The following is a 27,466-nucleotide window of genomic DNA, read 5'->3' as shown; positions in this document are numbered from 1 at the left end:
AACCCGATTTGTAATGTTACAGTTAAGAATGTTACAAAGTGGTGAAGCACACGGGAAAAGAGAAAGGAACTATCCAAACTGAAAATTATTCTGAGAAAAACTGCCCAGTAGAATGTTCAAGGTCAACCTCAAATTCCTTTCTCCACTTTGTGCCCCGGCATTTGGGAATGAGGTCTTAGGGCTTTACCTGTCTTTCACTTAAAACATTTACTACTTTCTAAGTTTTACCATAATACAAAACATATGTTTACGACTCTCATTGTTCCAGCTAAAGGCAATGTCTTAAAGCACTGTGAATGGAGAGTTCCCAAGCATTGTTAAGATAAGTGGTTGTCTGGAAACCTACTTAAGTACATCAATAAATCTAATGATGGGTATTGTCATTGTCACTTATGGAAGTTGAATTTTATACAGTGTAGCATATCAGACAAATGTCTGTCAAGCATATAATAAATAACAAACTCTTGATTTATTTTGTCTTACTAGTCTCCACTGTAGCCTTGTGTGGTCAATATCTTGCCAGTATTAAAGATTAGGATTCAGACTTAGTGGAGGAATATATATATATATATTTATTATATATTATATATATATTATATATATATATCTTGTCCAGTCACATGGGTGATAGCTGCAAAAGTCTAAGGAGAGAATGGGTGTTCTGCCTATGCAAAGGAAGGCAAGCATGATTCTCCTGTGGCCATGCAATGTGTAAGTCAATAGTGCAAAATGATATCCATCAGGAATAAAGGATAACAAAAACTGGATCCAGACAACACTGGCCACCAAGAAAAAGTTGACCACTGAAATGTGACTATCAAAATTGAACTTCGGACAGATACTGCATTTATAGTATTACATAAAGTGAGAGGAAAGAGCCCTTAATATTTAATGTCTTTTCGTTAGTAATAGTTTGTCTTCCTGAGTAATCTAAGGTATCATTTTTTTTTATTTTCAACTTTTTTAATTAAAAAGTTTATTTTGTGTGTGTGTGTGTGTGTGTGTGTGTGTGTGTGTGTGTGTGTAGGTTGAGGACAACTTATAGATGTTCTTTTCTTTAAGGGTCCTGGGGACTGAACCCACGTATTCAGGCTTGCCAACAAACCAAGCCCCTGAAGCATTTTAAACATTACCTGTCTGTTCTGATCCTACCTCAGCTAGGTGTAGTTGGGTTTCTATCTCCCTACCCCTATTTATAGGAAGGGCTCAAAATGCAGACTCTGGAGTTAAATCCTTGTAACTGTTATCATCTGTAAAGCAATAGCATAGTTCCCCTCTCTTGTGTGTCTGCGTCTCAGTCTCTCATTACTTACAACGACCATGTACACTCTACAGAGCTTGTTAGAAGTTCATATCTGTAAGGTTGTTTGGATAAAGCATAGGCTAGCACCTAGAAAATGTTATGATTCCTTTCTAAGGAGTCTTCTTCCCCTGCCTGTATATGGCCAAGGCTAAGCAGCTTCCAGAAAACCATCTTCTCATCTCTGCGGCTAGATCCAGTGCTGGATGGAAGTGTTGAAAAGTGATCTGCCTCTCAGAGGCACCCAGCCTGCCTTATGGAGCTGCCCAGGTGATGCGAACGAAGGGTTGTGATTGGGAGATGTGGACGGAGTCTGGTAAGCCTCACAGTACTGATCAGAAGTTGGAATGTCAGCTTCCTCTGTAGAGAGCTTCTTTCTGTTCTTCTTGGTCAGTTGTTTGTCATCTGGGGATAGAGTTTCCTGCACAAAATCTCGGGTTCTTCCTCCCTTCCTCCCGCCCTGCCCAATTCCTGACAGACCATCTACAGTTGGTAGATGGTTCTCTAACTTCTCTGATAAAAGGAATGTAGGTAAGTAAACACGGAGTTGCAGGGGAGGAGAGGTACTTAACTAATGAGTAGGTAAGTCAGAGAAGATCATGTTGACAAATTTCTTCAGAACAGGGGAGAGTCATCTGATAGAGGAAGAAAGAACTACAGTGTATCTCTGTGTGCTGTTGTAAAAATATAAAAAGTAAAACAGTCTTTTTTACCCACTCTAGGTCTGGCACCACAGTGCCCAGTGATATCTGCTAGATATCTTGCCAGAAATACACATCCCAACTCTGTGGCAGCCCAGTGCCTCTAGCCGCCACACACGCTCTTACTCTTAAACCACTACAAGAAAGAACACACAACACAAAAACCTTTGATCCAATTGATAAGGTAAAATTGCCCACCTAAACATACAAAGCCCAATACACATCTATCCCTGGAGAACATTCATAACAACCTGTAAAGGTACAGTGTGGAATCTCGACATCAGCCTCCATGTTCTCTCCGCCACTGAGAGCAGCATCATGCCTAAGAGCAGCATTGACCCAAGAAATGAGGTGAAAGGATTATTTGCAGGAAGAATACAGAGACCCTGAAAAATATGTCAGATTTCTTCACGACCCTGACTGAGCTGCACTGGACAAGGCAGGAGTAGTGTCAAAGACACAAAGACATGCAGAGGGATTTTACTCAGAAAAATGATGTGGCCTGGTCTACATTTTTATGTTAACGCTCTGGAAAAACCAATAAATTCTGGAAAACAGATGCTGGGGGGGAGGGGGACAACTTAAGAGCAGAGAAACAAGTTTGAAGGTCTTTCTAAATTAAACGTGAAAACTCAAAAAAAAAAAGTGCAGGTTTTTCAGGAGGATTGTAAAAAATACATACATCATTTGACTTAGAAACTCCTAGAAATACGTTAAAATGAATGTTAGGCTTTAAGAATATTGTGAGTTTATAACAACATATAATAGACAGTCAATTATATGCTTGACAAATTTATGTTAAGCAAAATAAATCCATAGAATGAGTATGTAGATTTATTGCTTAAAAGAGTTGTCAGCTTGGTCACTGAAACAACTGGGGTGGGAGCTGCAAGTCTCCCTGCACTGTGTGATCCTTGTTTATGGCGCATCTGAGTGAATAATGTACAAATTCCTGAGTGAAGGAGTCCAAAGAACCTTAGCAATGGTTGTCTTGCATTAGGTTAGAGTATATGATTGAAATTCTCTTTTGGTTTTTCTGGAGTTCCAGCACTTGAGAAACAGGAAGATTGCCATAGTTTATAGTTCAACTGGGCCTAAGAGTGGCCCAGAAAAAAAGTATATATTATACAAATATACATATTTGATAAATTGTGGCTATCTTGATCTCTTTTAATGTTTGCCTTCAAACCACCCAGTTATGAGCTGGAATATAGCTCAATGGCGGAGTGCTTGCCTACCACATTCAAGGCCCCAGCACTGAAACAATAGCAAGGAAACATAAAAAGATAAAGAAAAAAATCTGGGCTGGAGAGATGGCTCAGCAGTTAAGAGCACCCGATTGCTCTTCCAGAGGTCATGAGTTCAATTCCCAGCAACCATATGGTGGCTCACAACCATCTGTAAAGAGATCCGGTGCCCTCTTCTGGTGTGTCTGAAGACAGCTACCGTGTACTTACATGTAATAAATAAATAAATAAATCTTTAAAAAAAAAGAAAAAGAAAAAGAAAAAATCTAGTTGTGGCGGTTTGAATAGAAACGGCCCCCATAGACTTGAGAGTTTGAATGCTTGGCCCATAAGGAGTGACATCATTGGGAGGCGTGGCCTTGTTAGAGAAGGTGTGTCACTGTGGGGGTGAACTTTGAAGTACCAGATGCTTACTTAAGACAAGGCTCATTTCTTTCATAGCGCCTTTGGATCAAGATGTAGAAGTTTCAGCTCCTTCTCCAGCACCATGTCTGTCTGCATACCATCGTGCTTCTTGCCATGACCATAATGACTAAATTTCTGAAACTGAAAGCCAGCCCCAATTAAATATTTCCCTTTATAAAAGTCGCTGTGGTCCTGGTGTCTATTCACAGTAACAGAAACCCAAACTAAGACTCCAGCCAATATTTTCATGAACTTTCCATCTCCTTCCTCCAGTGTCTTACTAAAGGCATCCGTTAACAGCCAGTTACACTGATGATATATTTTCCAATTTATTTCCAAGATCTTATTTGCAAGAGTCTGCCTTCTGAGTTATCCATCACTAAAGAATCAGAACCCCTTGCTTCCTAGTATTCTTTTTTTTTAATTTTTATTAGATATATTTCTTTACTTACATTTCAAATGTTATTCCCTTTCCCGGTTTCCTGTCCATAAGCCACCCATCTCCTACCCCTACTCTACCCCTACCCCATACAGGTATTCCCCCCATACATCCCCCTTACTCCTGCCCCCATACCCCCCTGCCCTGGGGGTCCAACCTTGGCAGGACCCAGGGCTTCCCCTTCCCCTGGTGCCCAACAAGGTTATTCTCTGCTACATATACAGTTGGAGCCCTGGGTCTGTCCATGTGTAGTCTTTGGGTAGTGGTTTAGTCCCTGGAAGCTCTGGTTGGTTGGCATTGTTGTTCTTATGGGGTTGCAAGTTCCTTCAGCTCTTTCAGTCCTTCCTCTAATGCTTCCTAGTATTCTGACATGGCTAAACCAATTATCTTTCTTCAGATAATACTATGGGGAATTCCCACTCCTTTACAAATTTCTGCATGAGTCAGAGAGACTCAGTTATGTTACAGAGATACCACGCAAATGTAGTAGTTCAACATACTCTCTATTTACTTCTTACTTAAACAAAGGTTGGTCTGATTGTTTCTGCTCCCTAAGACCCCCAGGCTCTGTCCATTGAAGCCTTGCAGAGGAAAAATGACAAAGGAAACCCCATATAGGGAGTTTCTGTGTGCCAGACCTAGAACTGCTACACGCACTGCTCCTACCTCCTCTCATCAGCAGAACCCATCTCCATGGAGCTACCCAACGATAATGGATTCTGTGAGAGAATCCAGCTGTGCCTCCGGGAAGAAAAGGAACACAATTAGATTTTGAATACATGTGTGTTTGGGCTTTACTTTTTTGTTTTGTTTTGTTTTGGATAGGATGGGGTGAAGGAGATCAAATTTATTTAGTGAAGGCAAGCATCATCAAAAGAGACCAGATGGGAAAGGTGTTGTACAAAGGGAACCTAGGAAGCCTCTGAGGACAAACAGGGATCTCATACTGGCCAAGGCATGGGCTCAGGATATGGAAAGGTCTTCAGGCATTCAGCACCATCACAAGTTCTTTGTAGATGATGCCACCATTGCTGTCTTCGCACCCTGCTACCAGCATCCCTACTTCTTCCTCTGTCATCTTCTCACCCAATGAGACAAGGACATGGCAGATTTCAGCACCCATGACTGTGCCCTTCCTTGTCAACACACAAAGGTCTTCACTATAATCCTCATAAATTCCCTGGTCCTTGTCCTTAGCCACAGTCTGAAGCATGGTCAGGAAGTGCTCCATTCCAATACCTTCCCATTCATCTCATTACTCTTGGGTGGGGGGCAGTCCCCAGGACCTTGAGCACCTTGGTGATCACAGTCCCCCCTTTCTCCTCTCCTCCTAGTCCCACCCCAACAACCTCCCTGCCCCACTACCTTCTCCCCTTCTTCTAGAGAAGGTACAGTATTTTACCATTACCCCTTTGCTCAAAATGCTGGAAGGACTTCTTGAATTCTGGAGTCTGGTCCTCAGTGAACTCATACCTCTTGACTGCTCAGCTCTGTGTGGGACCTTTTCCATAAAGATAATATTTCTACCTAAGGATTTATCAACACTGTTAACTACCAGCAAAATACAGCTCAGGTCTCCAACAAACAACATGTGCCTGCAAAACGGGCCTACAGAATCAAACTTATACAGGAGAACACTGAGAGGTCAGGGATCCGATCAACCCCTTTTCACCATAGTCACCATAATCAGGTTAAATTAAAATGTGTAATTCTATCCAGGCATGGTGGCACAATCCTTTAATTCCAGCACTCAAAAGGCAGAAGCAGGTGGATTTCTTTGAGTTCAAGGCCCTATAGAGTCAGTTCTGGAACACCCAGAGCTATGTAGAAAGACCCTGTTTCAAATAAATATACAAGCAAATAAATAGAAAGTGTAATTAATTAATTCCATATAGATAGATGATAGATAGATAGATAGATAGATAGATAGATAGATAGATAGATAGATACTATTAATTCTAAAAGTTAGTCTTAGGAGGTGGCGCCATTTAGGTCAGCCACTAGGGTGTGCTAATTCCCATCTATTACAAGAAAGGGCAGATCCACAGCTTTTTGTAGTTCCCACTGTTGGTTTTATTATTTGATCCAGCAGAGACTGATTCATTACAGCCAAATGCAGACAGGTTGAGAAACCTGGGCAGAACAGGATTGGAGCGTCCCTCCCCGGGGCACTCCTTGATCAACAAGCTCTTTTAGGGAGCTGAATTCTAAGTCTGAACTCTGTTCCATGAAGCTAAAACTGAATGAAATATAATAGAACAGGGCCCATGATGACTTGAGATATACGATGGCCGCTCCCACTCCACACATGCAGCCTTTCTTCTTGGTTAGGTAAGAAGGTTGGTTTCCATGACTTTTTGTCTTACTAGATGCTACATCCTTATAATTATGCCAGAGAAACTCCTGAACAAGCCTTAGGAGGTAGCTAGAACTTCAGAGGGTTAACCTGTATGCTACAATCGCTCATGAATAGAAGTTAAATTTTTCTGACCTCAGAAATAAACATTTGGGTCTCCCCAAATTCTGTGACTTCATTCTTTTACTATCTGTGACCCTGACATTAGCTCTGTTTAGTTTCTGACAAAAGTTCTAGGAACAAAGATATTTATTCTTTATTTGTTTTTTAAAATATTCTGTCTGGGCACTTTAACATTTACATTCTTCACTCAAACCTGTTGTTCAGGTTCCGCTGTGGCTTGAAGTCGACAGATTTTTTTCACCTTCATTAGACGTGTCGTAACAGATATAGTTAGTTGTAGTCTAAATAAAATAATGCCCATTCATAAACTATTGAAAGGAAGAGGGCTTATAGTTCAAAAGCATTTCATTATTGTCTTGTAACCACAGGAGAGATTATGTTCCATTGGCATTGGTTCTAGCATATTGAGAGAAGTTATTTATGGCCTATTATGAGGAAGACACTTGGTTTTATCCTGTCTCTATAAACTTAAACACATTTAGTCTCCTCTAAAAACAGTTTCCCAGAAATCTATGAGATATATGTACCATTCCATCCCAGTGAATGATCTTGGTAAACTTAAAATCTCTGTCTTAGTTTTGATATGATTTGATATGTAATTAAAGAATGTTAACACTTCCTATTTCCCTAGTTTTTGTTTTAAAATATTCTCATAGCTTGAGGCTTGAAATCTTGCCTAAAAAGAGCTTTGAATAGATATTTTGATATTAAAAGATCTCTGGAGATAACACACATTGGTTATATTTGATATCAGCATAGCACTAAAGAAAGCAATTCTAAACGCTCTGTAAGCATGCTGTTAAAAACACGTGAGTGGTCTGCCACGTTAGACCTAAGAGGTAACACACGTCATATCCTAAGGGGCTGCCCTTCTTGTAGATGGCACATCAAGGGCTCAATGAGTCTTTTTGCAAAGGTTCTGTGAGTATGAGACCACCCTCCTCCGTTGTCACCCCTTGTGATCTCTGTATCCAGAGCCTCCACATATGTAAGCTGTTAGGATTCCAGCCAGAGCTCCTTAATCAAGGAAGCACTGAAGTCAGCCAGGGACCTTTTCAGTGATTGACTTCTCCCATTCAATCTGCTACACTTCAGGCTTTTTAAGAAGCATTATAATTTACATGCCAATCATTTCTAAAATAGTTGGGTGAGGCTGAGTAAACGTATACCATAATGCAATAAAAAAATCAGTTAAATGATGTTGCTGTGTCCTTATGCATGTTGAAGGGCTTTCAGAATGGGCTAGACATAGCCGTGCACACCTGGACTCCTAGAACTTTGGAAGGAGAGTTGGAAGAATCAGTTTCATCTACTGGAGACCTTGTTTCAAAATTAGGAACAAGGTCCAGATGCCATTCACCAGAGCAGCCATGGTAAATACTTTGTAGTTACTACAAAACACTCAGTGTTATTTCCTTGTAGATCCATGTTGGTGTATTTTGGTTTGGACATAACTTTCCAGAAAAAAAATGAAAATGTGGATGGTAAATGTTAGTCTATACCAAGAAGTCTGGTTAACCCAGACCAATGAGATCTCAGCCGTGACAGCAGCAGCAGCAGCAGCAGCAGCAGCAGCAGCAGCAGCAGCAGCAGCAACAAAGGCCTGGAGGACACTAAGGCAATGGTGGTTTTCTGATCCCTAGGATTTACTGCCTACTGTTTACCTAGAATCGTCTGACATCATTCTCTAGGCACACACAACGAAGTCAAACATAATCCCTAGAGAGTTTTAGTCGCCGCCTCACCTGGGTGTCTGTCACCTTTGAACTTCAATTGTTGTCTGTATTTTACTTGTGTTGAGACACATATGTTCAGCTTGCCCTGGTTTTGAGATATCCTTGTAAGGTGGAGACTGTGCCACAGTCATTCTAGCAATAAGACAGTGTCTGGCAGGAAGTGGTCTCCCAGAAAGCGCTTGCTGAATCCAGAAATAGAACTGATTTAATTAAAACCGAAAGGAACTCTGAGGATCTTAAGCAGCGATTGACAAACTGCACTGCAAATTAGAATTGGCCAAGGATTTGCAAGATCCTTATGATGATTCCATCTCTAGGCCAAGGATTTGAAGCCTGTGGATGAACCAGGCCTGGCCGTGGTCCGTTTGTTTGTTCGCCTGCTTGCCTGTTTCCATTCTCCAGTTGATTTTAAGTGCGTGGTTGAAATTAAGAACACAGCCTTAAAAGATGCTTTGACTATCTTCTTGATATTCCTCCAGGTTGCAGGAAATAGTTATTTAAGTTGAATTCACTTGAAGAAAGCTCAGAAATCCAAGTGAATTAACAGCTCATTCTAAAATATATCAAAGGGCTGGCCTATTTACGAATGAGAATAGTGGCCAGCAAGAGGGTCAGTGAGTAAAGGTGACTGCCCCTTGGTAATTTGGAGGTCTGTTTTGAGACACACCAGAAGAGGGCATCAGATTCCATTATAGATGGTTTTGAGCCAACATGTGGTTGCTGGCATTATGAACTCAGGACCTCTGGAAAAACAGTCAGTGCTCTTAACCATCTCTCCAGCCCTGGCAATCTGGAGCTCTATCCTCAGAACCCATATGATAGAAGGAGAGAATCCACTCCTGCAAGTTGTCCTCTGATTGCCACATTCATGCTGGGTACACACACACACACACACACACACACACACACACACACACACACACACAGAGATACATGCACATACACATACATTCACACACACTATAAATTACTGATCCGATTAACTTCTTCCTGATATCTCATTTGATGAATCATGATGAAATAAAAATGTAAATTTTGGCAGGATAAAAAAAGCTGAAAGTATCAATTTTTTTTCACTAGATAAGATTTTATAGTCACAGCAGCCTGTTAAAGACCACAAGAAAATGAAGGGAGTCTGGAACTCAGCAAAAACCCAGTTCCACCAAAATGAAGGTCCTGAAGCCGAAAGGCAAAGAGGAAGTCAAGTCAGAAAAGACTTAGGAAACTTCATCAAAAGTCAAGTGAATGGGTAATGGTGGAGGGTGGTTTGGCCGCCCTGAAAGGAGTCCAGTGCATTGCCACAGTGATGAGCTTTCAGTAGCCAAGTTAGGTCCTCGAGACAAAAAGAAAAGAAAGCTGGTAAAAGACTTGAGCCACTTCCAGAGATTTAAAAAAAAAGTAGAGATTACCCCTGCTTGCCCTGGCATATAGGAGGAAATGAGAGAGGAAATTTCCTCTTACACTCCCTCACTCATAAAAATGGACCCCCCAGAGCCATGTCTCCACTACCCTGAGGACACCGCTCACAGTGGCCATGCTGTGTGGGCCTGAGGAGTCCTTCTAGGTGCATAGTACATTGCCGAGAACCATTGCAATGTAAGTTCCCTTCTCTCATCATAGATTCTACCAAACCTGTTATCTCAGGACGGGGAGAACAGCCTGTACTTGTTTTGACAAACGGAATTAACCTACAACCTTTTTGGAATTTGGGAAGACTTCTTTTGTATTCATCCTAGAATTACTGAGGTATTTCTTGCCTTTGTGTGTGTGTGTGTGTGTGTGTGTGTGTGTGTGTGTGTGTGTGTGTGTGTGATTCTATATTTTTTTTGTTTAATCAATCAGTACCAATATTTAGGGTGATGTTTTCAAGTTTATAATTTTTGGTTTCTGCCAATTTACCATTTTCCCCCTTTGGAATGTAAAGACATCTCATCTTTGTGGCTATTATCTATTTCTTATATTATGTTCTGAGAAAAATGATTGTAAGGTATCTCCCCAAAACCAAAAAAATCATAGTGTAGTAGGAAAGATGTTTCCCTCAAAAGCTAAGCACTACAGCATACAGTGTACAAGCCTATTATGACATCTCATCAATAGTGGAATTTGAATTGAAGTAACACATTCATGGAATGGAATGTTTTGTGTTCTTAACAGATATGAGCTTATTCTATATTGATTGTAATAGAATAGATATTACTGTCAATTAATAAGATATAAGATATTGAACTGTTTATTGACAGGCCACATAATGACCAGGCACATTATTTCAAATATAAGACAAAACGAGAAGACACATATATATGAGTGTTTTTAAAAGATCTACAAGTTATATAGCTTTATTTCTGTGCTATAATAGTTACCAAAGAAAGAAGTGATTTGGAGGCACATAATTCAAAACAGTCATTGAAAATCATTCAAAATACTAAAACAATATCTTTGTTTTGTAAGCCTCATACAATTTTTTAGACTAGCTAAGTTCCAGAAATGAAAATAAAATTAATTATCACATAATGTCATCCATAAGCAAGACTTCCTGTCATCGAGGCCAAGGGACTTTGATGGGTCAAAGAAAAGCAAGAGTTTGGAAATGGGTTAATATCCATACTATAGATTATTAATGCCCTTCCTATAGATTAGCAGGAATAGGTGAACATCAGGCTAAGTGAAAGGAATATTCCAAACCCAAAACACACTAAACACTACTGTCGTAAATGTGTAAGTCAAAATTTGAAACTAAGAATGAAGAAAGGTCTTCTCTTTCTGTGTGGAACATGAGGAGTGTTTAGATACAGATGAAGCATTTTCTTTAGACAGTCTCTATGTTCACATTGTTGCAAATTATAGAGCAGAACAGGAAGAAAGGAGAGCTGGGGGAGATAATTGCAAGCAATTCAATTTTATTTTATATAAATCACCGGATCCAATATGTCCTAAAGAATCTGAGGCCTTCAAATATTAACATTACAAGAGGTCAAGTGCAAGCCAGATGTGAGCATTGACGTAAGTAACATCAGCATGCTCAGAACCTAAGCTAAGAAGGGGAGGCATACCCGGTGTTAATAGTAAACAAAACTAGCAGATGTGAGCAGTGTGTAGGTAGAATGATGAATAAAAATCACTACAGTGTCTAAGTTTTAAAATTACACAAAGCACGGTAACCATCTGTTGTGTTGTTTTTCCTGTTGCTATGATAATATTGTTTAACTAAAACAACTTACAGGATAAAGTGTTTATTTCAGCTTAACGTTCAAGAAGGCCAAGGCAGCTGGGGCTCGAAGCACCTGGTCCCATGACATGGAGACTCCATCAAGGGTTTCGGAGCAGAGAGTGGTCCTGACAGGTAAGGTGGTATCCCAGGTCCTTAATGAAGATGATCCCTCACAGGTGTCCCTGAAGCTCTTCCTCTGCATGATTCTAGATCTCAAGTTGAGAACTGAAATTAACCACCCATCGACTGCAAACTCACTTTTGTTAGATCCATTTAATGGTAAACAGCTAACATGACTATTAATCCAAAGGAATTAAGGCGATTTAGTATAAACTATGAGTCAAAAACCTGAAAAAGATGAGCCTCTGCCTTAGCATTTGTCAAAAGTTGTCTAATAAGCATCGAAGAAACATTTTTCCAAAATTCTCATGTGGTGGTGACAGGGTTAGATTCACTGCAAATGGGGACTGTCAAGGGACCAGCAGCCTGGAGTGTCTGTGCCTCATCGTTAGAAGCCTCAAAATAAAAGGAACATCCGAGAGTGGGAAATACAGAAGGCCTATCATCAGACTCCTTTAACCATGCACTTCTCTAGTATGCCTAAAATTAAATTTTATTTATGGGATTTTAATAAATGTCACCTAAAAATTAAAAAAAATAAAATTAAAAAGTGTTCGTCTCACCCTGCGTTTGGTGCAGGCTCAGCAAATGTGTCGTCTAGGGGACGGGTGGTGACAGACTGAAGACTCACCATTGTACTCTGGGTGGATCTAAGTTCTCTGAGGCAGGTGTTAGATAAAGCAGCTCCAGGTGCGGAGCTGGTGTCAGGCCCAGTCAGGTAGGTAGCGCTCTCCTCTGTTTCTCAACTCTGTCTGGCCAAAAGCAAAGGTAACTGTTGGAAAGATTTTCTAGATCTTCCCTTTAGGTATGATGACCAGTAAGTGCTCTGAACTCTTTTATTATTTTATATTGGTTATTTTATTTATTTACATTTGAAATGGAATCCCCCTTCCTGGTTTCCCTTCTGCAAATCCTCTATCCCATCCATACTCCCTTCCCCCTGCTTCTACGAAGGTGCTCCCCCATCCACCCACCCACTCCTGCCCTAGCATTCCCCAACCTTGGGGCATCAACTCTCCACAAGACCAAGGGCCTCCCCTCCCATTGATGCCAGATAAGACTACCCTCTGCTACATGTGCAGCTGGAGCCATGGGTCCCTCTTTGGTTGTTGGATTAGTCCCTGGGAGCTCTGGGGGATCTGGTTGGTTGATATTGTTGTTCTTCCTATGGGTTGCAAACCCCTTCAGCTTCTTCAGTCTTTTCTCTAACTCCTCCATTGGGGTCCCTGTGCTCACTCAGTCATATAGTTGGTTGTAAGCATCCTCATCTGTATTGGTCAGGCTCTGGCAGAGCCTCTCAGGGGACAGCTATACCAGGCCCCTGTAAGCAAGCATGTCTTGGTCTTGGCATCAGAAATAGGGTCTGGGCTTGGTGTCTGCAGATGGGATGGATTCCTAGGTGGGGTAGTCTCTGGATGGCCTTTCATTCAGTCTCTGCTCCACTCCTTGTCCCTGCATTTCCTTCTAAGTAGGATTGAAGAATCCATGCATTGAAACAGGTGTGGATGCTCTGAACTCTTAACTGGGAATTTTTAAATATTCTTTTAGAACAAAGGGAGATAGATATGTAGACCAGGACTCTAGCCCCTACCCATCTCTGTCTCTGTCTATTTCTCTGTGTTTCTCTCTCTCTCTCTCTCTCTCTCTCTCTCTCTCTCTCTCTCTCTCTTTCTCTCTCTGTGTGTGTGTGTGTGTGTATCTGTTTGTGTGTGTGTGTGTGTGTCTGTCTGTCTGTGAGAGCAAGCACATGTAATTTTAGGTGATTTGTATATAGGAGCATTCTCAGTTCTTAAGCTGGAGAGCCTACATTTCAAACTTTAACATCTAAGCATGTAGGCTGTTGACTCTTTTTATTTTAATGTCTATTTGTAGTTTGAAGAAAAATCATACCTAAAGGTTAATTGTATGTAACAACAGGTAGAACACAGTTTTTGTTTGTTTGTTTGTTTGTTTGTTTGTTTGTTTTATTAAACATTCTAGATGTTCCTATGAAGGCCTTTTTATTTTTAGATTAGATTAAGATTTTGATTATAGCCAGACATGGTAGTTCATGCCTTTAATCCCAGCACTTGGAGGAGGCAGATGCCAGCTTGGTCTATACAATAAGTTCCTGACACCCATAGCTACATAGTGAGACCCTGTCTAAAAAGTGGGGGGGGGGGAGTATTTTGATCTCAAGATTTTTAAATAAAGCTGATGACTTTCCACACAATGTTCCTGTGCCATATCTCTAGATGTGGCTCACTAGAAAGTCTCACTTGGAAAAGGCTGACTGGACAAAAGGAGAGCTTTACCAGTAGGCTACCTTCAACAGGAATTACAAAACCAGCTCTTCCCTAGGGTTGCAGCCCAGTCTACTCGAATATTTTGAACCTGAAGTTTCCACAATCATGTGAAACAATTCCTAAAAACAATTTCTCTCTCTCTCTCTGTCTCTGTCTCTGTCTCTCTCTCTCTCTGTCTCTCTCTCTCTGTCTCTCTCTCTCTCTCTCTCTCTCTCTCTCTCTCTCTCTCTCTCTCTGTTTCTCCAGGAGAGCCTGACTGGTAGCACCCATCCTAGAAGTGGCAGAAGCTCACAGCTCCTTGATGCTCGCTCTGTATCCAGATGGTCCTTCTATTGTGCCCAGATAGCAAAACCCCCAAGAGACCACCAGGAACCACAACCCCAATGCAGGCACATGAGAGTCTTTATCCAATCTCCAGAGCCTGGGTCACAAACCTTCCTGATCCAACAGGATTGGACAGTGACCCCCAGATCTAGGTGAGAGGGGCGGGGTTATAAAGGAAAAAATGCAAATGGGGGTTTCCAAGCCTTGCTGTTACAGGAAAGGGTAAAGGAATGTTGGTCTTTAAGCTAATTGTTTTACAGCACCTGGTTAAACCACAAAAAGGAGCACCTTGACCTGAGAAAGACTTCTGTTGTCAGCTAGCTTCAGTCGCTGTGCCTATTTCACAACTACCAGGGACATTTCGTGATTTTTCTCAGACCTCAAGGGTGGGGGCCGTGACTCTCTAAGGACAAGTTCACATAGAATGGAGTCTTCAAAGCAAAATGGAGTTTATTCTGCTACCTCAGGCCCTTCACGTCTCAGTTTCTGTGGCTGCCTTGCCAAAAATGAGTATCCCAGAAGCATGAACCAGAAGAAACTTGGCACCCCCAACACACTGCATTGCATGTGGATCCTGGCTGTGGCACCGCTAATTGAGCAGAGCAGTTCCGCTTCCTGCTGCTGTATGTTCAGGCGTTACTTGTCAAACCAAAACTAGAGCAGGCTGGATTCTCCAGCACAACCTCCAACACAGGGCTTAAGGGCACAGCTCAGGACCCCGTGGACTGCAGAAGCGTTACACTAACACTCCTGCAGGCCCAAATCTGCATGGTTTCGTAGAGTTCCACCCCTGCTGGTTTTCTTACCCCGCAGTCTTAACTGTGTGCAGACCTTCCACCAAGACCAACGTCCCTGTCTACATTCATTGCCGGGAGTATTTTAGGCCTTCAGTTTAGTTCTTTTGCACTGAAGTATCTAGATTACCAAGTGCTTTTAGATCTGTTACAGGCCTGCTTAGCCCACTACCGACGGTCTCCTTCTCCTCCTCTTCCTCCTCCTCCCCGTCCTCCCCGTCCTCCCCCTCTTCCTCCTCCTCTTTCTCCTCTTCCTCTTCCACCACCTCCTCCTCTTCTTCCTCCTCTTCCTCCTCCTCTTTGTCTGCTTCTTCCTCCTCCCCCTTTAAAACCTTAAAAGTCTATTTAGGTTGAATCCTCACCTCTGTTTTCCTACCAGGTCATTCCTACTCGCGTTTTAAGCACCCCTTAAATCCTATATACTTATACTAAATGTTTGCTGTGCCTACCTCCATGTTCTGTTGGCAGATTTCATCCCCTACCTTGCCATAGCACTGATCCCCATGTCAGTTGTCCATGGGTATTCTATTAGCACCTCACAACTCGGTGCTGGGTTTGTGTTTTAGCAGTGAGAGAGAAGGACTGTTTAAAAGACTACCTACCACTGAGCCCTGTATAGAATTCCCCTGGCCTTGCGATGTGTGGGGTTGTTAGTAGACCTCTCTGTGCTATGTGGAATCATCTTTCTTTCATTTGGGACTGATTTTGTTTTTAGGTAGTGTCCCCCCCCCTCCCCCCCATGTAGAATACTCTACGCCTAAACCCATTATGTAGTTCTTCCGGCTCCAAACTCGTGGCAACCGTGCCTTAGCATAAAGGCTCGGACTATCAGCTTCTGCAGCCCAACGGTTTTCCTGGCCAATGTTGGCAGCAGTGAAGCCCAGCTGTGGGCTCAGCAGGGCCTGAAATGGAAATCTGAAGACAGAAGAGAAGGGTACCCTGCATAGGAGGTGCTTAGAGCATTGTTGCATTCAAAAGGTGAGGAGGTGAGGTAGATGACCAAAACAAACAAACAAATAAACAAACACATTGTAGGGAAAAACAACGTGTGCGAACTCAGCCTATACACTGAACTAAATTAATGAAAATAATCTCGGAAGACGTAGGGAAAATCATTTCAGGCTGAGTCAGAAACAAGGATAAGCATTCATTCATTCATTTATTCATTCTTCATGTGTATGTGTGCTGCCCCAGGTCCACTTCCCCCTGGGGGGAGACGGGTCCGTTGTGGACCGAGCTAGACCGGAAGCTTAGCTGGGTGTGGCTAAGTGCAGTGCAAGGTCTCTGACAGAGATGAGATCGAAGGCAATGAACTCACCGAGATAAGAAGCAGCTTCGGGGAACTGGTTCTGTTTATGGCGGTGGCAGGTATTTATGGAGAGGTGGCCAGGGTCTCTAGAGCACTGTCTGTGGGGCTGTGTACCATTGGCCAGGGCAGGGGTTTTGGAAGATACGCCATCTACATACCTAAGGGCTTCGGCAGCCGGGGATGGGGAGGTATGCTCTTAAGGTCAAAAAAGGAACGAGCCTGATACTGTCAGGGTAATAATTTCTTACTAAGATTGATGGTCGGGGAGCTGGTTTTATGGCACCAGGTTGGGAGGTGGAGGTAGTCAAATCCTGCTGAATCATGTTTGAGGGACTTGGGGCAGGGGGCAGGGAGGTGGGGAGGGTGGGGGCTATTGGAGCTCCTCCACCCTTCCTCTGTAGCCCTGTATTCTTATGTTCCCGTACACACATGCATCCAGAGGCCCAGGGTCAGAAGTGTTTTTCCATCGCTCTCCGTCTTATTCATTGAGGCAAGGTCTCTCACTTGAACCCAGAGTTTGCTGATATGGCTAGTGTGGCTAGGCAGCCTGCTCCTAGCTTCCCTGTCTCTGCTTTCCGGTTACCCGAATCACAGGTGGACCGATACACCCACCTCACATTTACGTGTGTTCTGGGAATCTAACCTCTAGTCCTCAGAGTTGTGCAGCAAGCACTTTAACTACTATGCCATCTCCTCAGCCCCGCTATTTTTTTGTTTATTTAGAAGAAATCCCCACGCTAACCCCCTTTTTAGAAATCAGGAACTAAAAAGCAAGGGAAAAAAAAAGACAAACCAACAAATCCTCAAGGGAGTTGTAGGGAGTAGCCATGAAAGCCAGTTGTGATAACGAAACTCACTTTGTATTAATAGACGACAGCCTATCAAAAGGGGCAGAGAAAAAGGGAGAAATGAAACCAAACTTCAGGGATTATGGAACTGGTATGTTTAAAGTCTTCTGGGTAAATCTAGGACTCATGGTTATGAAAGAAAGGAGGCCATCCCCTGCTTGACCCGAAAGACCACACTGTTCTGTTGGCCCTTCCAATATGCCCCCAACCCCCAACCCGGCCTTCATATTCCTGTTTCTTGCCTTTCTGTATTTTCTTTTTTTTTTCTTTCCTTCCACTTTAAAACAATATGTAGAGAGAATACATATATTCAGCTCTTAAGTATTTGTCAGCTGATAAGGAGTAATTTATGAAAGAGAAACAATAATGAGAGACATAAAGCCCCAAGGAGGCGAGAGCTGGCAGCCAAGAATATTAGCTTCACAGAGAAGTGAAACTGCTTTCTCTAAAGAGGAGACGCCCTACTTACAATGCAGACTGTCAAGGGGGGAGGATTTATTGAAGTCCACTCCAGCTGGCTGGACTCTGTAAACTGAGTGTCAAGAGCAAGACCCGGGCTCCGGTGTGGACTAGCTCCTGCCACATTTGTTGAAACAGAGATCTTGGCTGCCAGTGCAGTAAGAAATCATAGAGATGAACAGAAAGATTCTCCTCATCAAGAGCTTGTGTTCGATTGGCTTAACTTTCCAAGGGAAGCAACTGTTTTCTGGGAGCGCTCCCATCATGCACCCCTGCAACAGGGCCTGGCCATGCAATCCAATGCAAAGGGAGGAAGCAACTGCTTGAACCTCTCCCTGGTTGACGATTAGTAACATACACACAGTGTATAGGTGAGTGAAAAAAAAAAAAAGAAAGAAAGAAATGAAAAGGAAGGGCAGGACTGCTCCTAGGTATGGTGGAGGGGAAAGTTTACTGTACACAAAAGGGAGAGTGTTGGCATTTCTTCTAGGCTCCGCCCCACAGTTACCTGGCAATAGACAGGTAGGCCTGGCTTACTATAAAAGGGGCTGTTTGAGCCCTCCTTGCTCTCTTACTCTCTCTTCATTCCTCCCTCCTGCCCCAACCCCTTTTCCAAGTTCTCTCCATGTATGCCTAGCCGTCCCTTCTCCTCTTCCTCCTCCTCTTCCTCTTCTTCCTCCTCTTCCTTTTCCTCCTCCTCCTTCTCCTCCTCTCCTCCTTCTCCTCCTCTCTTCCTTCTCCTCTTCCTCCTCCTTCCCCCACCTCTCTCTGTTTTTCTCTGTCTCTACTCCCTTCTCAACTCCTTTTCCCATGCCCTAAATAATCTCTATTCTACACTATACCTGTCTTATGGCTGGTACCTCAGCAGGAAGGAATGGGTCTGAAAGAACCAGAGTTGGGGTCAATCTAAGGCCAGTGGGAAAATTCCTGGAGTAGCTACAAACCAAACTGTCATCTCCAAGCACAAAGACCCCTCCCTTCCAGGGAGGGTAGGGCTGGTTTAGTTCCCAGAGCAACTGCAAAACAAACTGTCAAACAAAGCTATCTGTGACTCCCAACCAACCTCCCCTCGACTCACAACCGTCCCCTCTGGAAAGTCCAGAACAGTCCACTGATCACGAGTCAGCTTGGAGGTCACTTTACCCCATCAATAATACCCTCCCTAGTTACCAATTGTTTGAATTCTGCCCTAATTGTTTGTAAAGTATATAACTCCCTGTCAGAGTCTGCTTAGGGTCGTCTCCCCTTGAAGTAGGAGGACCCCGCAGGCTGGAATTAAACTCCTCTTGCTGTTGCAAAAATCACCGTCTCCGTGAGTCTCATTCAAGAGGTCCTGGAAGAGGTTCAACTCAGACTTCACAGGCCGCCTAGGCACCCTCCCACTCACCACACCTGGCTCCATCAAACATATTCCTGGCTCCTTTTTTTTTTTATTTTAAATAAAACACAACAGAGAACATAGCCAGAGGCAGAGGCATCCGAGAGAGTCCAGAGTAGACAGGACCCTCAGCCACAACCCTGATCCATGACCCTGAGGAGAGGAGGTAGGAGAGGGGAGAGGGAAGAGTGGGGAACAAGATGCAGCAGCCAAGAGGGAAAAAGGTAAAACAAGGGGGAAGGGGTGACCAGAGCAGCTGGATTATGTAGAGAAGAGCCTCTGTGGGGAGGACAGCCTAGCCCCTGGGCTGGAGATTGGGTGGGTGGATAGGGGGCCCTGGTATGCTAGCCACAACCTGTAACAAGTAGAGACTGAGGGAAGAACCTGGTTGCTAAGACCACTTTAATGTGTTAATAGACACGTCAATTAGCCACTTGTCCAGGGTTTCAGACTTAATGGTAGGGAAGAAGACAGTCAGTAGGAGCCCAAGATCTTGAAGGTTACAGAGCCAAGTGGGCTAATTAGCAATGCAGAACTGAGCCAAGCCAAAGACATCTCCATCAAATCAGAGGTTCCAATATCTGGAAAGACCTCTGCGCTGACTAGCAATTTGAATACACCAGATACATCCTATATATGACATCTCTTCTTGCCCCAAATGCTTCAGTTTATCTTAGGTTCAGCAGGCTCCTACTCACCCATCAGAGATCTCCCACTGCATCCAGAAAGTTTTCTTCTTTGCCATTAACCAAGTTGCTCCCACAGAACTTTAACTTTGCACACTGCTTCACAATTGCCTGGTCTTTGCCCTTTTCCAAACCTAGAGCACAAACTCACAGTATCAAGGCCTCGGATCATCTTTCACTGATAGCAGCCAGCCATATAGCAGCCTATCCATCTGTGTACATTGGATCAATGTGAGGATTCTCTGTACATCTTTCTGCAAGGTGAGGGAGAGAAGGAGGGATAATAAGCGCCTATAAAGGCAGTGGCCCTAAACTAGGGTCTCATGGTCTAGAATTATGAGGTCTAGGGTCCATGAGATGGATCAGTGGGCAAAGACGTTGGCTGTGAAACCTGAGGACCTGACTTTGATCTTGGAATCAAATAATGAAAGAATGGACTGCCAGCCTCTGTACTCATGGGGAAGAAATGCTTCTGTGCAACTGGGAGAAATCTAAATTCGACACAAGGCCTGCACTTTTGAGTCATCAGGACAGATCTCTCTCAAAGTAACTTCCCAGCCGATGCCATCAAAATAAGGCATAATGGTAATGTCACTCTACGCACTCCGGGATGCCAAGGCAAATTCTAGAGCTCTCTCAAATGCAAAACTCCGAGAGACTAGACACACGCCATTTATTTTTTTACAGGCATCTCACAGGAAAGAGGAAAATCACCCAAGCACCATATTAAAAAGGAATAATGACATCTTAAATTTGAATTTAGCCGCAGGGTAGCAGTTTTTGAAATAACACAGTTGGCAGTTTGAGCTTAACATCTGGAGGTGATACACTAGGCAGATGAAGTTTCTTATGAATAAATATTGTCCCCTAGACACTGGTTTAGAAGATGAAGAAGTTAGTGTTGGGTTTCAGACCTGGAACAAGGGACTGAGGTACATATTTTACATACCAAAGCAGACCTGGCCTCCAGGTTCTCCCAACCTAATACATGTATCCTGCCAAAGTCTCGGCCTTTCCTACAACCTGCATCCGGGACAGCTCCGTCTGTGTTCAACTGGGCCTCACATTCCTACATCCTGATGGCCCCACAACCTGGACAGTAAGTAAAACAGCCTGCTTTTGCCAGACTTAGCCAACATCCCAGCTTTTTTCCCCCACCCCCACAATATCCTAATGTCAGCAAGAGATACTCAGATGATTATGTTGCCCCTTATCATTTATTATCAACAAAAACCTGGAACACTGGGTTTAGGTCCAGGACAAGGGATTGAGGTGCATATTTTATATGCCAAAGTGGACCTGACCTCCAAGTTCTCCCAGCATCCCTCAGTCTCGACCTGTATAACCAATCTCTACCCTGAACCTTTCAGCTGAGGGGCTGAACTTCCCCTCCCCACAGGAAGCAGACACTTTCCTATATAATGCAGACATTTTGGTCTCTCTCCTCTCTCTCTCTCTCTCTCTCTCTCTCTCTCTCTCTCTCTCTCTCTCTCTTTCTCCTCTCTCTCTTCTCTCTTTCTCTCTCTCTCTTGCCACTCTGGCAGCATACACACTCTTTCTCTTCCCCCTCCCCTCTGTTTCCATCCCTACGGCCATTTGCCTGGTCTTGTTCCTTAGGACAAGTGAATCGGCCTGCCACAGAGTGGTTTCCTGATAAAGCTACCTAGATTAGATATACCCTAATCTGGCTTGAATTGACTCTTTTCATGGGCATAGGATAATTTATCAGTTAAGATCTGAACCCCAAGCATCTGCAAGATTATTTCTAAAGTGCAGGGGAAGGTGAAGGTGACTCTGTTGAGGTTTTGCCTTTTACTGCCTATTGTAATGCTAAGTGTGCCCCTCCCCAAGACCTGGAGTCTGCAAGTAACCACTGTGACCCAAGTCATTTCTGATTGGTGAATAAAGATGCCCACAGCCAATAGCTAGGCAGAAGAGACATAGGTGGGGTTTGGGCTTCCCAGGCTTGGGGGCAGAGAAGAACCAACAGCAACAACAAAAAAGGGCAGGAGGAGGAAAAGAAGCTGCCAAGAGTTAGGAGTAAAGAAAACATGGCCAAGGGGGCAGGCCAATTGGAGTTAAGAGCAGCCCAGATGAAACAGTGATTAGTAAGTAATAATTCAGTTTTATTGATAGGAAAGTAGACTCTGACAGCATGGAGGACAGGTGTCTGGCCAGCTTCTGTGCTGCTTAAGCTTATTGTAAATATACAGAATGTGAAGGTGTCTTTCATCTGGGAACTCAATAACCAAAAGCAGAGTAGAAACCCCAGCAGAATTTAAGTAATTTCTACAACAACACTGTGTAATTAATATCCCACCTATATATGAAGAACCCAAAAAAGGCTTAGCCTAATCACCTTTGAAGGTAATTTCTAATAGTAGGTGGCTTAGTGATTTAGAAAGAAAACCAGAGGTTCAAACAATGTCAAATAAAAACAATGTCAAAAATCAAGGTGTGTGTGTGTGTGTGTGTGTGTGTGTGTGTGTGTGTGTGTGTGTGTGATATGTAGAGTACTTTTCTGGGTAAGCACAAGGTCCTGGGTTCAGCCCCAGCAACACACACACACACACACACACACACACAGATACGTGCAGAGAAATACATACTCAGACAGAGACACACACATAGGTATACAACCACACACACTGACATAGACAGACAGACAACAGACAGACAGACAACAGACAGACAGACAAGCACACCCGTTAACAGAAAGAGTCAAGTGTTTTAGACCTTCTTCGGTTTATTGCTCTTGTCATCACAATTACTGCTCATCGCCTTAAAAGGCGATCTCTTCTGGGCAATAGGCTTAATGAGACAATAATGTCGCTTTTGCCATTGGTAATATGTTATTTCTTTTGGTGACCAATGCAAGAGTTTGAATTAGAAAAATGAAGAGGAAGAAGAGGAGGAAAACAATAAAACAATAACAACAGCAACAACAAAACAAACAAACAAAAACCCAGGAAATCCCTTCTAACCTTTTTCTTATCAGAAGACAACATGAATAGCTAAATTAGATTATTTTGATCTTCTTCTAAAAGTCAGATAACCGTCCTGTGAGTTACTCTATTTCTATTTTTTTCTCCCCATATGGAGCACATAAACATGTATCAGCCAATGCTCTTTTGTTCCACTTTTGAGCAAGAACATTCTCTCAAAATACGGATGCCTGTAATATCTTCTCACCTATCCATGCTCTTTGAATGTGGCCTTGAACTTTGTACTCATATAGATTTCAAAAGGTTAATTATAGGTTTCTTACAGAAGCCTATAAAGCTGAGGGTGATGATAGACCATGATTCTCGAGGTTCTAGAGCGTGGGTCTTCCATTTCCCATATGAACAAGGTGATGGAAGTTAGCAAAGAATGGAGTTCTCTGAACTTTCAACTCTAAAATCATCACCTCCTGTTTTAACATTCTTATAAGTTTCAGTTCAATCAGAGGAGAGGAAATCCTTGGAATATGTTTACTAAAGCATCTAGATAGGAGATGGTTGAAAGAAAAAGAGTACATCCTGTGTTCCAGAAGTTTGCAGCAATATGATTGGGAGTCAATAGCGTCCTATTTCGCTTACTCTTAAAGGAACATTGTGCTTCATATATATTAATTCCAGGAAGTCAATTGCCATGCACCCATGATAGTAAAATGAAGGCCTCAGCACCTTGACTTCACAAAGTCACTTCCTCCCTATTGGGGTCAGATCTGGCAGCAGTAGCTAGGGGGACATTCTGAGATAGGCAATAACTCAGTTGATTAAGTAAGTGTTCAGGGCCACCCAAATCCTGTAATTATCCTTGACCTCACCATCACTAAAAATTCCCATAAATATCCTATTAGCTCTATCCTCAAAACATATGTCTAAACAGACCATACCACCTCCACAATCACTGACCTATGCCGAAGTCATCTGTTCTCTGGAATGGTCAAAGGGTGTCTTGACTGATGGCCCAGTCATTGTTTGATTGGCAAGAGAGCTTAAACAGGTCCTGTTAGAGATAAGTCAGAGAGTACCAGTCCTGGACTCAAAGCTGCCTAGGCCTTTCTGATGTACACAGGGCAACATCTAAGACCCTCACACAGACCTGTAGGGCCTCCCAGAGTTCCATCTTCCACATCACTTTCTTTTACTTTCCATTCCCACCATTTTACTGCCCTAATGTACTGGACACGTGGTATGGCCATTTGAATGAAAAATGGCCCTCAATAGGCTCTTAGGGGGTGGCACTCTTAGTACGTGTGACCTTGTTGGAGTAGGTGTGGCCATGTTGAAGGAAGTATGTCATTAAGGGTGGGCTTTGAGGTTTCAAATGCTCAAACCAGGCCCAGTGTCACTCTCTTTCTGCTGCCTGCAGATCCAGATATAGAACTGCCAGCTACCTCTCCAGCACTATGGCTGCCTATATGTTACCATATTTCCTACCACAATGACAATGGACTGTAAGCCCCTGAACTGTAAGCCAGCCCCAATTGAATCTTTTCTTTATGAAAATTGCTGCAGTCATGGTGTCTCTTCACATCAATAAAACCCTAACTAAGATAGAATTTGGCACCAGAGTCTGGAGTATTGCTGTGGTGAGTGTGACTGTGCACTGTTTGGAGGAATATGGTACACTCTGTGACTCTGGACTAGGAAAGCAATTAGACATCTTAAGTAGGATTTAATGGACCATCTTAGTCAGAACATGAAAAACAGTGGTGGTGACAGTGATTTGAACTATGGGAACCTAGCTCAACAGGTTTCAGAGAAGAAGAATGTTCGTATGTGGCCTAAGAATATTCTTGTGATCTTTTGACAAGAACATAGCTGTTTCCTGCCCTCATCCAGAAATATCTTCCTGAGACTAAATTAAAGAGTTATGGATTAGCAGGCTTAGTAGAGGAGACTTGCAGGCAGCCTTGTGTGGACTGTGTTGCTTGGTTAAGTGGTCACACTTATGCAGATCTATAATGAGAAGGAGAAAGCTGGGCAAGTAAAAATACAAACTACACAGTTTGAGGATTTGGGGCACAAAGAGCTAAATTATATTTTCAAGAAGATGAGATAAACAGGTTGGATCTCTGAGTCTGAGGCCAAGCTGATTTAGAGTGATGTCCAGGAGAACCAAGCTTAGGCGGTGAAGGAAACTGTCAAAAACAGAAAGCTGGTGAATGTATTTGAATGAGGCCAACATGTTCCAGCCCCAGCAAGCAGCAGAACTTGGCAGATTCAGCCATGTGGTGACTTTAGAGTCAAAGATACAAGAAATGGGTTACGGAGTCTCCCTTTGGGACTAAGGAAAGCCGCTGATGTCGGGCATGTGGTGGGCACGTCCCTGCATGGAGGCCCTGAGAGGCCTTTGCATGAAGCTGTGACAGTAAAGCCCGAATTGCATAGGAGACCTGAAGATGTTGAGGATGCCAGAATCATGGGATGTCTGCTGAGGAAAGCTGCTAATAGGGAGTGGAAACCAGCCTAAGAGAAACAAGTGTGCTGTAGTCAACAAAGCTGAAAAGAGTTCTTCAAGCGCATTTTGATATCAGACATGAAGCGCATTTTGATATCAGACATGAAGATGTAAAGTTTGGAGATTAGCTCACTGATTTTCCATCAGGCTTTGGTCCAGTGTTTCTCACTGTGCTCCCTTCTTTACATTTTGGAATGGTAAGGTACATCCTGTGCCACTATATATTGGAAGTGTGTGATCTGCTTTTTAATTTTTACTTTTACAGAGAATTAAAGTTAAGAGATTACCATGAGTATTGGAGAAGTTGAACCATGGAATGTTGAGGCTGTGATAGACTCTAGGGACTTTTGTAGTTGGACTAAATGCATTTAGAGCCATGCTATGGCTACAAGCTGGTGGGGGTGAGGGAGTGGAATGTGGTGGTTTGAATAAAATGGCCCCTTACAGGCTTATAGGGAGTAGTACTATTAAGATGTGTGGTCTTCTTGGAGTAGGTGTGGCCTTGTTGGAGAAAGTATATCACTGGGAGGTGGGCTTTGAGCTTTCAGATACTCAACCTGGTCCCAGTGTCACTCTTTCTTGATGCCCACAATCCAGATATAGAACTCCCAGCTATCTCTCCAGCACCATGTCTGCCTGCCGATGCTACCATGCCTCCTACCATGATGATAATGGACTAAACTCCTGAACCATAAGACAGTCCCAATTAAACGTTTTCTTTTATAAGTGTTACCATGGTCATGGTGTCTCTTCACAGCAATACAACTGTAACTAAGACACATCAGTGCTTTGCTATTCTTCCAATATACTGGACGTGATGGTTATTCTCGGTTGTCAACTTCACTATATGTGGCATGAGCTACAACCCAGAAATGGAGGACACACCTATGCTCCAGATTTTGAGGATGGAAGACACACACTTTTGATCCAGATCTTGAGACATAGTGGCCATGAAAAGCCTAGCCCCAGGCAAGGTGGTAGCCGCCTTTAATCCTAGGAGTCAAGGACAGCCAGGAAAAGAGCAAGTTTCAAGTAAAGAAAAGTTTAGGTCTAGGTGTGGTGGGACATACCTTTAATCTGGGCCACATCTTCTGCTGGAAGCCTGCATAAAGACAATGGAAAAGGGTTTGTTCTTCTTTACTTGCTTGCACTTTCTTGCCAGCATGTCTATGTGAGTCTGCTTCTTCAGGATTCCAGTTTATAAAGACCAAATGAAACGCCTACCCTCTCGGGACTGAGCAACTACTGTATTCTTGGACTTCCCCTTCACCGCTAGCCATTGTTGGGTTAGTTGGACTGCAGTCAAGTCATACCAATAATTTCCCTTGATATATAGGGTCATTCCATAAGTTCTGCCATTCTGGAGAATCCTAAGACACCAGGCATGCCCATGCCTCAGCAGTTTTGAACTGAATCCTTGTCTGACATATTCCATCCCAGATACTCTGTGGCTTGTCCATGGTTACTCACCTTCTTCAGATCAAAATACATTGTGTCCATATGTAAAATTCTCAAATGATAAATAAAAATATTTTAAAAGTAGAATGAGTTGGGAATGGAAACATGGCTAGATAGTTAAGAACACTTTGCTCTTATAGATCCCGAATTCCAGCTCCAGGGGATCTGTTCCTCATGACTTCTGTGGGCACCTGAATTCACAGGCACATTTCTCCACCCAGGCACGTGCCTTGATTCCACCAAGTTCTGTGTCAACGCTGTGGGCTATTTTCCAAATAGTCCTTTTTTTTTTTTAAAGGTTTATTTATTTTACTTATATAAGTACACTGTAGCTGCCATCAGACACACAGAAGAGGGCATCAGATCTCATTACAGATGGCTGTGAGCCACCATGCGGTTGCTGGAAACTGAACTCAGGACCTCTGGAAGAGCAGTCAGTGCTCTCAATCTCTGAGACATCTCTCCAATCCCCTCCAAAGTAGTCTTAACTTCATGTTCAGGGATTCAACTAAGTGCAATGGAGCAATGGAGTAATGGAGCAATGGTATTTCTCTGTATTATTTTGGGAATCCCTGGGGCTCCCCTGACAAACTCACGGGCAGGTTTCACTCTCTCCCTCTTCCTCTCCCTCTCCCCTCCCTCTCCACAATTTAAATAATAAAATAAGTCTTTTAAACACTGAAACATTCTCTGAGCTATGCGTATCAGTCTGTTGCATCTGGGTGATGCTGTCTCCTTGCTAACACCCTCTTCTAGCTCCTCCAGTCTTTCAGTTTTTCTTCCACAGTTGATCTCTGAGTCTTGCTGGAGGAGGGGTTTGATAAGAACATCCTGTTTAA

General features: G+C 43.0%; 1 protein-coding gene, 1 long non-coding RNA gene and 1 pseudogene across 2 annotated transcripts in view; 1 reads left to right on the top strand and 2 right to left on the bottom strand.

Moving 5' to 3' along the window:
• Window positions 1–5,074: 5,074 nt before the first annotated feature.
• Window positions 5,075–8,438, bottom strand: Myl6-ps3 (myosin light chain 6, pseudogene 3; annotated as a pseudogene).
• Window positions 8,439–10,512: 2,074 nt separating this feature from the next.
• On the bottom strand, window positions 10,513–26,385 carry LOC148001318 (uncharacterized). The gene is made up of 3 exons (XR_015637414.1): window positions 26,240–26,385; window positions 12,267–12,387; window positions 10,513–11,727 (listed from the first exon to the last, which is right to left on the bottom strand). It is a non-coding gene; the product is annotated as an uncharacterized LOC148001318 (long non-coding RNA).
• Atp10d (ATPase phospholipid transporting 10D (putative)) overlaps window positions 16,299–27,466 on the top strand; it is a 112,234-nt gene continuing 101,066 nt past the window's right edge. Inside the window, exon 1 of the mRNA XM_087583785.1 lies at window positions 16,299–16,406. The gene's annotated coding sequence lies outside the window, so the exon portion shown is untranslated. The remainder of the gene's footprint in view (window positions 16,407–27,466) is intronic.

This window comes from Rattus norvegicus, chromosome 14 (genome assembly GCF_021556685.1).
Source record: "Rattus norvegicus strain SHRSP/BbbUtx chromosome 14, alternate assembly SHRSP_T2T, whole genome shotgun sequence".
Lineage (NCBI taxonomy): Eukaryota > Metazoa > Chordata > Mammalia > Rodentia > Muridae > Rattus > Rattus norvegicus.
Note: the sequence above shows the minus strand (reverse complement) of the source record. Positions and strands in the feature narration are given on the sequence as shown.